The sequence below is a fragment of the Arachis hypogaea genome, chromosome 15 (genome assembly GCF_003086295.3).
Source record: "Arachis hypogaea cultivar Tifrunner chromosome 15, arahy.Tifrunner.gnm2.J5K5, whole genome shotgun sequence".
NCBI classification, from domain to species: Eukaryota; Viridiplantae; Streptophyta; class Magnoliopsida; order Fabales; family Fabaceae; genus Arachis; species Arachis hypogaea.
The window spans coordinates 134030341-134040753 of NC_092050.1; the positions used below are offsets into that span (position 1 = coordinate 134030341).

Consider the following 10413-nt stretch of genomic DNA (forward strand, 5'->3'; position numbering starts at 1 on the left):
CATCCCTAATCAAAAGATAGGAGAGCACCCCTTCTCCCGAAGTTACAGGGTCATTTTGCCGAGTTCCTTTGACATGGTTCTCTCGAGCGCCCTAGTATACTCTACTTGTTCACCTGTGTCGGTTTGGGGTACGGTCAGTTCACCGGGAGGATCGCCCTCCCAATTCGAAGTTTTTTCCTGGAAGTTTCTACCTTGTTGACTATGACAACAGTCGCGACTATAAACAGACTCGCTACTATGGCGGGGCGGTATGCTCTGCTCTCTCGCGACCCCTACTCTAACGAGTAAGCAAGTAAACCACCTTTTGAAGCACCAGTCGCGTAGGGCGACCGGGCTAGGCCGAGTCAGAAAGGCTTTGATGACTCAAGGTTCATATTAGGGAAAGGAGAGTGAGGGGCAGAGGGGGCTGCCCTCGGCCCGATCATCCAATTCACTCCAATGAGATTCTAACCTTAATGAAAAAATAAAGATTGTGAGAAGTTCCCGAGTGTGAGTAAAAAAGCCCCTTTTGAAAGGATCTTTCTGCTTTTTAGTTTCCTAATATGTGTGTACATATTGATTGTATCAGTACTACCAGTGAGCTAAGAGCTAACCCCTTTCTTTTCCTATGGAATTTTAATACTCACCCCTGAAATAGAGATAGAGAGAATCTATTAAGTTGGAAGGCGGAAAGAAGCACTGGCTATAAAATGTGCCATTATGGGATTCCATTTTCTAGTACCATGGCCAAAATGAACTCCCGCTTCCATCATCTCTTCCAACATTATGTTCCAGTATCTTTTTGTCATTGATCCCCACAAAAAAAGAGACAGGGTATCCTGAAATAAGAAAAGTTTTGTTCCGATGGAACCTTCTCTTTTATCGAAGATTGGCTCTTGATACATGGTCAGGCCATTCAATTTTTTTTTAATTTTTTCTTTATTCTCTTTCAAAAATGTAATCAAATGCCTTGTTTTGAGTGAAAGGGAGAGCAGTGGCCCGCACCGCATTCACAGGTAAATTTCCCTCTAAGGGGCGGGGTGTGGAAAGCACTAGAAGTTAGTTGACTTCTCGACTTCTTACCTGTATTCCTTCTCTTACTAGCCTAGCTTGAATATTTCTTTTCTACCAACTTTAAGCCCCAATTAGTATTCTTTATTTAGATTATGTGGAAATGTTCCTTTTGACAATTTACATAATCCGTGTTACTAATCCCTTGTGTATCTTGGTGCTTCTAACCATCCACTTCTTTTTTTTGAGCTGCCCTTATTTTCTGTTTCTGTTAATACATGAATAATAAATCAAGTGAGCAGCTATAGCATCATTGTTCATCTTCCCCTACTCCGCTCTTAGAAAGAGAGTCAACCGATGCCTTTTATTTTTGTTAATTAACTTAGCTAGTGATGAGCGGATAATTTATACGCTTTTTGGCATTGTTTTTAGTATGTTTTTAGTAGGATCTAGTTACTTTTAGGGATGTTTTCATTAGTTTTTATGTTAAATTCACATTTCTGGACTTTACTGAGTTTGTGTGTTTTTCTGTAATTTCAGGTATTTTCTGGCTGAAATTGAGGGACTTGAGCAGAAATCAGATTCAGAGGTTGAAGAAGAACTGCTGATGCTGTTGGATTCTGACCTCCCTGCACTCAAAGTGGATTTTCTGGAGCTACAGAACTCGAAATGGCGCGCTTCCAATTGCGTTGGAAAGTAGACATCCAGGGATTTCCAGCAATATATAATAGTCCATACTTTGGCCAAGAATTGACGACGTAAACTGGCGTTCAACGCCAGCCTTCTGCCCAAATCTGGCGTCCAGCACCAGAAAAGGATCCAAAACCAGAGTTGAACGCCCAAACTGGCACAGAAACTGGCGTTCAACTCTACAAATAGCCTCTGCACGTGCAACACTTAAGCTCAGCCCAAACACACACCAAGTGGGCCCCGGAAGTGGATTTATGCATCAATAACTTACTCATGTAAACCCTAGTAGCTAGTTTATTATAAATAGGACCTCTTACTATTGTATTAGGTATCTTTTGGTCTCAGTTTTAATCTTTTGATCATCTTAGGATCTTAGGATTATCTTTGAATGCATTGTTCTTAGATCAAGGGGGATGGCCATCTCGGCCATGCCTGGACCTTCACTTATGTATTTTCAACGGTAGAGTTTCTACACTCCATAGATTAAGGTGTGGAGCTCTGCTGTTCCTCAAAGATTAATGCAAAGTACTACTGTTTTCTATTCAATTCTTCTTATTTCGCTTCTAAGATATCCATTCGCACCCAAAAACGTGATGAAGGTGATGATTATGTGTGACGCTCATCATCCTTCTCCCTTATGAACGCGTGCCTGACAAACACTTCTGTTCTACATGAATTAAGCTAGAATGAGTATCTCTTAGATCTCCTAACCAGAATCTTCGTGGCGTAAGCTAGAATGATGGTGGCATTCAAGAGGATCCGGAAAGTCTAAACCTTGTCTGTGGTATTCCGAGTAGGATTCAATGATTGAATGACTGTGACGAGCTTCAAACTCGCGAGTGCTGGGCGTTAGTGACAGACGCAAAAGGAGGGTGAATCCTATTCCAGCATGATCGGGAACCGACAGATGAATAGCCGTGCCGTGACAGGGTGCGTGAGCATATTATTCACTGAGAGGAGGGGATGTAGCCACTGACAACGGTGATGCCCTTGCATAAAGCCAGTCATGGAAAGGAGTAAGACTGATTGGATGAAGATAGCAGGACAGCAGAGGTTCAGAGGAACGAAAAGCATCTCCATTCGCTTATCTGAAATTCCTACCAATGATTTACATAAGTATCTCTATCCCTATTTTATTATATTAAATTCGAAAACACCATTATCACTTTATATCTGCCTGACTGAGATTTACAAGGTGACCATAGCTTGCTTCATACCAACAATCTCCGTGGGATTCGACCCTTACTCACGTAAGGTATTACTTGGACGACCCAGTGCACTTGCTGGTCAGTTGTATCGAAGTTGTGACAATTATGAATTAAGATCAGAGCACCAAGCTTTGGAGCCATTACCAGGATTTGTTCGAGCCTGGAGATCACAATTTCGTGCACCAGCTAGCACCCCTCAAACATCTGCAGATCGGAGTCGTTCACTTCCCTTCCTAATGCGAAAGAGCGTATTCTTTTATTGCATTTATTGCAGCTAGCACTACATAAAAGACTGGTTGCTCGATTGCACTTTTTAGATGTAGATGAAAGTTTCATTGAAGTGTCTGCCGCCCGGCCTGGTTACCCCAATCCTTAAGTATTTTCGTGCCATGATCTTATCATTGAATAATCAACGCAACTTCTTTTGGTTGGTCACCATTGGATGATTCCGCGATACACTCCCCCTATCTGCTATTCTATTATCTAATAGTATCGTCGAGGTATTCTAGATGGGGCCAACAAGAGCCATGTTTGCATTTGATGAGCCTGACTAGTAGCAGCAACCAGGTTATGTCTGTGCTGTGACTTTATATGAACCGTGTCAGAATGAACATCAAATCAACCAAAAGTTATCAGCTTCTTTCTTAAGTGCTTCAGTTCGACGTGATCTATCGCAGACGGTTTTGAATCAGACTCTTCCCCTACTTTCCACGCATCATGAGTGGATTCACCTTTCTCCCTCTGCAACCCCAGCCAATTAGTCATCTGAATCTTTGAATGTGCTAATGGTTGGGGGTCCGCCCAAGCTTTCTCGATCAATAGAGCTGTCAAATTTCCCCTCTCCCCGATTCATGCTGTCTTTCGAATCCCTTCATCTGACCCCGTAGTGAGGAGTCTGCATTTCAGAACCTGCAGCTATCTCCAAACCAAGCCCTCGAAAGAATCTAGTGGTTACAGAATCCTCCAGCGGGGAAGGTAAAATTGACTTGCCCTACAGATTTAAGGGTAGCGGCTATTATTAGCACTTGTCGCAGGGAACCCAGTCACCAACAGCTTTTGAGCCGGACTAATTCAGTCCCACTCTTGGGGTGGGGGACCTTATTCTTTTTGGTGGATTTCCGATTGGTCCCATCCAAATCGAAAGAGAATGAAGTAGGTTCTACGCGCTTTTGAGAACAAAATTTTAAATACATATTTTTCGGGTCTTGAGCCTATGATATGAGTTCTGTCGCTGGTTATAGAAAGCAAAGATTGGGGGCTCTCCATATTGCAGACGATGAAAAGGAACTACTGGGTGCATCGGATGATTGGAACAAAAGCCATTCTTTCACAACCGATTCTGGGCATTCTATAGAATGCAAAACCTGACTTCCTTTTTAAAGCTACTAAGTGAAGGGATTCCGATTCCTCATTTCGACAAAGAAGCTGTCGACTTAGTGCACACTACGGCAGGAGGGGCTACGAAACGAAACCAATAAGCGTTCCTTTCATCCTCTTTCTCACGACAAGTGGAATCTGGCCTATTCAAGAAGCCAAAGTCTTTTCCGGGAAAGATCAGATATGGATTAGAATTCTCTTCCGAATCTACTAAGCCTCATTGTCAAATAAAAATAGAATACGCTATAACAAATTAATAAATCAATTGGATATTCGGGAGTTAATAATTCGTTAATTGAATTTGAAGAGTCATTTTGAATTATTCAATTTTTTAGGTCTTGAATCTTGATTAATTTTTTTTTTTCGAAATTCATGGAAGAATAAATCGAGGAAATCGGGAAAGAAAGTTGCTCTTTAGGTGCTGGAAGGGGTCTATCTGCAGCAAGCCCCACTAGTAAAGTCAAAGGGAAAATGATAGGACCGATGCTCTTGCTGAATTGACAGGCCTTCTTGACTCATTTGCAGGGTTTCCGTATCCATCTTGTTTGCAGCCTTTCGTTTATCCATACTACCAGACGAGAGGACTATAGATAGATGTAACGTCCGATACGGTTCTTATCGGACATTGTTCCTCTATCATAGTGCTTCTATTTTCCATAGCCTTCCATTCCAGTGCTGGTAGTTGAATAAGGCCAGGCCAATATGAGCTGAGCTGCTATTAGCTATCTTTGCCTTCCTTTGCGAGTATCCCAGTAGGAGTAGTAAGCTAGGGCCAAATAAGTAAGATGGCCGATTCTTGCAACTTCTGCGCTTTCCCGCTCTTAGCAGCTCAAGCCGGGATTTTAACAAGATAAATAGGAAGCGTCGGGGAGGGCTTTGATAGCAATAGCATAAATCATTCTCAATATCGATCTGAATTTGCTATTTAGGCTTGGAAAGCCATCTAGGAGGCATCTTCTTGAAACTATCCTTTCCGTTTATGATGCTGTAATGGCGTGTAAAGAGTAAGATAGAGGAATCAAGCTTATGGATACCACTAGCCTTATCCAAGACCGGATCACAAAACAGAGGGGTGAAGGTCAGAAAGCCTTGCAGTCTTTTTAGTTAGTGCTTTGGAAGTTTCCATGCAAATGGATCAGACAGATAAGAGCACATAGCATCACTTACATCAGAAGTGGGATCACTCACTTCAAACCTTACTTCACAAGATCTTATCGCATTGAAAATCCGTATGGTGAAGTTATGAACGGAAGCACAGGGGTTAAGTCGAAAGTAGAAGTCGAAAGAGTAGGAGTAGGCGAGAAGCCGGCGCGTCTTCATTTTGGCTATTTTGCCAAGTTTCTTAGAGAGAGTTGTCTCGCGCCCCTAGGTATTCTCAACCTACCCATCAGTGTATGGTTTTTTTTTCATTACGCTTTTCCTAAAGATTGGACTTGATTAGGCCCCCCCCGGAAAGAGGCCTTAGTAAATAGGTAATCAAACAAGGAAAGAACAAGAGCACTAGAGCGGTGGGAGGGTTAGGCCTTAATTAAGCTGACATCTAAGGTAATCTTTTCCTGGAGTAGGCTATGGGCAATGCCTTAGATAATTGAATTTTTTACTTGATCCAGGAACTGACTATCTAATCATGGAGCAGCCACAAGGACAAGGCAAAGCTCACCCTGATTACGATTATGTGTCAGAATTGAGAAAAGCTATGTACGGGTTAAAGCAAGTCATCAAAAAGATGGAATGCTCAACTGCAAGCCTATCTCAACTCCAAGGGAGGTTAAGGCTAAGCTATGCTCAGCAGAGGATCAAACTATACCTAATTTCTGATCTTGCTTTTTCGAAAATCAAGAGCAAAGGGACTTGTCTCGGGATCCAAAATAGTCAAAACAACAGCTATAACCAGCCCTCTACCACACCTACTCAAAAGAAAGTGGAGAGATTTGGTGAGAAGGATGGATTAGAGTTTGACAAGAAAGAGATTGAAATCCATACCAATCAATAGAAACAAAAAATAGAGTAAAAAAAGGGGGATAAAAAAATGAAACATTGAAACACGTCTTTCCTTAGTCATGGGTACTCCCCACACCCCAATTTTCAAAGATTTTACATCTTCACAATCAAGCAAGTATTTAATCATACCATTGGACACCTGTGAACTCGGAGAGCTTTTAAGCATACCTTGCCTGGAATCTGCCCTAGGCTAACCACTTTCTTCTCTTATGAATTTTTTTTATAGATGATATGCTATTTTTGTAGCAAGAAGCGCCCCAAGCGGAACCGTTACGACAAGTTCGCTTAGGGTGTTTTTAGTGCAGGAGTACAACAATCGGCCTATAGACTACCTTACCTGCCTACTTCTTAAGCACTTTAAGGTTAAGGCAAATGCTTATCTAAATAATTATAATTAGCCTCATCGTCGTTGGTCCTTCGTTCACTCCCGTTTCTAAGAAAACGTCATTCGACTTGCATGTGTGAAGCATATAGCCCAACTAGCATGATTGAGCCCTGCAGTGGTAGAACCTGGTCTTTGCACTCATTTACGCACACAAATAACATATATATCTTAATAGAGTAATTTCTTGATATGGAATGCAATCTAGATGAAACTGATAGATTAGACGGAAGAGCTGACTGAAGACATTGAATTCGAGATGCAAATGGAATAGGAATTCACCCACCCAATTTCGATAAAAGGTGGACAAATTCATAGCTGCCGCAGGTTAGACCATGTCGCCTAACCTCTCTTATGACATCCTCATGAATAAACAATAAATCTCATTCTTTGTTGTCAATTTCTGCTTTATATTGCGAAGAAGCATGAATTCTTTTTTAAGTCTAACCTGTTGTACTAGTTCAGGTATAACCAGGTATGGAGTAAGATGATGATAAAAGGACTTCTAGCTTTGAAACTGAGTCACCGTGAGCGCATCTTCCTAAGGGTACTACGAAGGCTAAAGTAATTGCGGACTAACTGCGGCAGCTTGCCATCATACTAAATGAAAGTTTTTTGATTAATTGAAATCGAAATGAGAAGATGGTTTTGTCATTATGAGATAAAAAAATGAAATTTGATACATAATTTATCAATATTGCTTTTTTTATTCAAAAAATCTTCTCCATTTTAATTATAACAGTAACTGTCAGTATATGTAAACCCTAGAATATAACTAGAAATTGTTACAGAGATAATATCTATCGGGTATCTTATCCGTATTCCGCATATGATACGTATATACCAGAATTTGAAATAAGATTCTCGTGCTTCCATAATTGAAAGAAGTTTTCCTTAAAAAAATAAATTCAATAGAAATTGAAAAATTGACTACGACATGCTCTGTACCGAATAAATAGGACTGCTATAAAAGGAAGAGACATGTATCTAATCTGGATACTAGATATATGGCTAGCTATAGCAACGAAAGTTAGATTTGTGCAGGTTTAATAAATATACTAGCTTTATTACGTATTCCAATTGTATTCTCAAATAAGAAGGGGTGGTGTGTAAACTCTCCCACCTTTGTAAATTAGAATTCTCCCTATTAATATAATAGAAATCTATATATATAATTTTGATAATTTGAAATTTGGAAAAAAAATTGAAAAGGGAGGGATTAAGTATTCTAAAATGAATTCTATGATTTCTATTATATTGTTCTATACTATATTGTTTAGGATTATTAGATTAGGTTTTTATCGAGCCGAACAAATCCCGAGTCGATTTTTTTCCCGATATCCAAATCGAATTGAAATATGTAATATCATAACATAATAATATTATTATGTTATAAATGGAATCCATTTTTTGGATATTCTAAAAAAACCAAGAAGTCGAGTTAGATCGTTTCAATTCCTTTCCATTTGGATTCTATCCGTTTGTTTTGTTGCAAATTCAAATTTTAGTATTAAATTCGATTCCCACCTTTTTTGTTTCTTCCTAACAGGTATTTCCTATACAGGGTTGGTAAAAAAATTTCATGTGATTCGGTAAAAGCAACAACAATTCCATTATTGCTAATTTTATTCATGTTATTCGATGAATAATGAGACAGCAAATGATGGGACATTTTCTAAAAAATACAAGGGGAAAATAAAAAGTGATTGGGGGTGAAAATGCGGAAATGTCTACAATACCGGGATTGAATCAGATACAATTTGAAGGGTTTTGTAGGTTCATTGATCGGGACTTAAGAGAAGAACTTTATAAATTTCCAAAAATGGAAGATCTGGATCAAGAAATCGAATTTCAATTATTTGCGGAAACATACCAATTGGTAGAACCCTTGATAAAAGAAAAAGATGCTGTATATGAATCACTTACATATTCCTCTGAATTATACGTATCTGCGGGATTAATTTGGAAAAACAATAAGGATATCCAAGAACAAACAATTTTTATTGGAAATATTCCTCTAATGAACTCCTTGGGAACTTCTATAGTAAATGGAATTTATAGAATTATAATCAATCAAATATTGGAAAGCCCTGGTTTCTATTATCGGTCAGAATTGGACCATAACGGGATTTTGGTCTATACTGGCACTATAATATCGGATTGGGGAGGGAGATTAGAACTAGTGATTGATAGAAAAGCAAAGATATGGGCTCGTGTCAGTAGGAAACAGAAAATATCTATTCTAGTTCTACTATCAGCTATGGGTTTGAATTTAAACGAAATTCTAGAGAATGTTTGCTATCCCAAACTCTTCTTGTCTTTCTTGAATGATAAGGAAAAAAAATTGGGTCAAAAGAAAACGCCATTTTGGAGTTTTATCAACAATTTGCTTGTGTAGGCGGAGATCCTGTATTTTCTGAATTTTTGTGCAAGGAATTACAAAAAAAAAGTTTTCACCAACGATGTGAATTAGGAAGGATTGGTCGACGAAATTTGAATCGAAGATTGAATCTTGATATACCTCAGAACAATACATTTTTGTTACCACGAGATATATTGGCAGCTGCCGATCATTTGATTGGAATGAAATTTGGAATGGGTACACTTGATGATATGAATCATTTGAAAAATAAACGTATTCGTTCCGTAGCAGATCTCTTACAAGATCAATTCGGATTGGCTCTGGTTCGTTTAGAAAATATGGTTAGAGGAACTATATATGGAGCAATTAGACTTAAATTGATACCGACTCCTCAGAATTTGGTGACTTCAACTCCGAATTTACTTCCCAACCGGCTAATGCTTCTAGAAAGGGTCTACGGGGAACCTTCTTCTCTTATGGAATTTATTACGTTAACAGTTCTTACAAAACGGAACACTTGAACGAGGAATAAAACTTCCTTTCTTCACTTATTATCTATTTTCACTTCTAAACCCTTCTTTTTTGGTCGAGTTACTCCGTATTCCCTCACCCGATTGCTCTATATTTTTACATATACCCTCTTTGGTCGAGAATACAGAATATTCATTCGAAAACAACAAACGCCACTATTAGTACTTCCTCAGAGCGATTGAACTAGCCTTTTGACTAAATAGATATGGGCATAGAGAGAGAATCCTGAACTACAGGAAAAAGGGAGAGCTACTTGCCAGCAGAAGTAAAGAAAGAAGCAAAAGCTTTCGAATGTAGTCACTCAAATCCCTTTTTTTTTTTACGTAAGTAAGCCTGCTGGCCTTGGGAAAATCAAGGGTCTTTCAAACTCCACAAGACTCCTGCTCTCTCACTGGCTAGCTTCTTCCCTGGCCTACCATCCAAGGGCAAGGGAACTCCACGATCAGTTGGATTGGGTCAGGAACGGTAATAAGGCTCTAGTTCGACTAGCAGCTTGCCTTATCGAATAGGGGCGAGAGGGAGAAAAAAATAGCAAGTACTACTCTTTCTCTTTGAACGAATCCGAAGCCTATCTTTATAACTGTGGGGAGATGGATTTGATTGGAACCTAAATCCTTGGATCGCCCATGTGTCTATGAAGAGGTTAAGCTAAGCCACTTCTTTCGCCTTTCGCTTTACAGTAGTTATGTGATCTTAGCCTTTAAGCTTTGAGCTTGCTTTTTCAAAAAGATGACGATGTGAAGCTGTGAACAAAGAGTCTATTGTCCCGTCTTAGACTGCTTTGGCCGGTATTTGCGGATATGCAGAAATCTTTCTCATTATTATAATGGATCCTCAAAAAAAGTTTGTATCGAATAAAATATATAATTCGG

At 39.4% G+C, this 10413-nt stretch overlaps 1 pseudogene; it reads left to right on the plus strand.

Annotated features, from left to right (window-relative positions):
* Window positions 1-237: 237 nt before the first annotated feature.
* On the plus strand, window positions 238-9531 carry LOC140179335 (DNA-directed RNA polymerase subunit beta-like; annotated as a pseudogene).
* The last annotated feature ends 882 nt before the right edge of the window (window positions 9532-10413 follow it).